Raw genomic sequence first — 1,595 nt, 5'->3', positions numbered from 1 at the left:
TTGCAGTGCAACCGCACGCGGCATCTTGTTTCGCAACCCCCTCATGCCAATGTCATCACTGGCAAGTGGGTGTTCCGCTACAAGACCCGCCCGGATGGTTCTCTTGAGCGCTATAAGGCTCGGTGGGTGGTGCATGCGTGGCTTTCAGCAATGTGCGGGTGTGGACTTCACCAACACCTTCGCTCCGGTTGTGAAACCGGGCACGATCCACACCGTGCTTCAGTTGGCGGTCTCGCGAGTTGGATGTCTCCAACGCCTTATTACATGGTCATCTTGCCGAGCAGGTGTTCTGTGAGCAGTCCACTGGCTTCGTCGATGCCGAGCATCCGAACTTTGTATGCTTGCTCTCCCGTTCTCTTTACGGGCTAAAGCAAGCGCCACGGGCTTGGTACCAGCGTATCACCGCCTTCCTGTAGTCTCTGAGCTTTGGGTCCACTCGCTCTGATGCCTCACTCTTCATGTATCATCAGGACGCTGACACTGCATATCTGCTGCTCTATGTCGACGACATCATCCTCACGACGTCCGCCCCTGAGCTCCTTCAGCGGCTCACGGCTCGTCTTCGTGATGAGTTCACCCTCAAGGACTTGGGGCCTCTGCACTACTTCCTCGGCATCGAGGTGGTCCGTCGGGCTGACGGCTTCTTCCTGCATAAATAGAAGTACGCCCACGAGCTTCTGGAGCGCGCCGGTATGCTTAACTGCAAGCTGACACCCACTCATGTCGACACAAAGGCGAAGGTTTCTGCCCTGGAGGGGTCTCCCGCGTCCGATGCAGCGTTTTATCGCTCCATTGTTGGTGCCTTACAATACCTGATGCTGACCCGCCCGGACCTGCAATACGCTGTTCAGCAGGTGTGCCTCCGCATGCACTCCCCGCGTGACTCCCATTGGACCTTGGTGAAGCATATTCTTCGTTGCATACGTGGCATTGTCCTTGGGTCTCACCCTGACGGCCTCCGCCTCCACCGACCTCATCGCCTACTCGGACGCCGACTGGGCAGGCTGCCCCAACACCCGGCGCTCTACATCCGATTATTGCGTCTACCTTGAGCCCTCATTGATCTCTTGGTCATCGAAGCGACAGCCCACGATCTCCCGCTCCAGCGCCGAGGCAAAGTATCAGGCCGTCACTAATGCCATGGCAGAATGCTCTTGGATTCATCAGCTGCTCCAGGAGTTGCTTTGTGATAATCACAAGGCCACACTTGTCTACTGTGACAACATCATCACGGTCTACCTCTCCGCTAACCAGGTGCACCATCGTCGTATGAAGCATATTGAGCTCGATATTCACTTCATTCATGAGCATGTTGCACTTGGCCATGTTCGGGTTCTGCACGTTCTAACGATGCAACAGTTTGCTAACGTGATGGCTAAGGGATTGCCTACTCCCATCTTCAAGGAGTTTTGCTCCAGTCTCTGTGTTTCCGGCGACGCTTCGACCACACGGGAGGTATATCCTAGCCCACCTCCCTATCACCTGATCAATACATCGAGTATTGCATTGCCAAACCGTTCTCCTACATGGAACACTTCCAGAATATCAGTATATGCATCTAATGCAGAAACAGCTAGAAAATGTCAACTCTGATG

Source organism: Triticum urartu, chromosome 4 (genome assembly GCF_003073215.2).
Source record: "Triticum urartu cultivar G1812 chromosome 4, Tu2.1, whole genome shotgun sequence".
Lineage (NCBI taxonomy): Eukaryota > Viridiplantae > Streptophyta > Magnoliopsida > Poales > Poaceae > Triticum > Triticum urartu.
The sequence above is the reverse complement of the archived record's forward strand: the minus strand, read 5'-3'. Positions refer to the sequence as shown.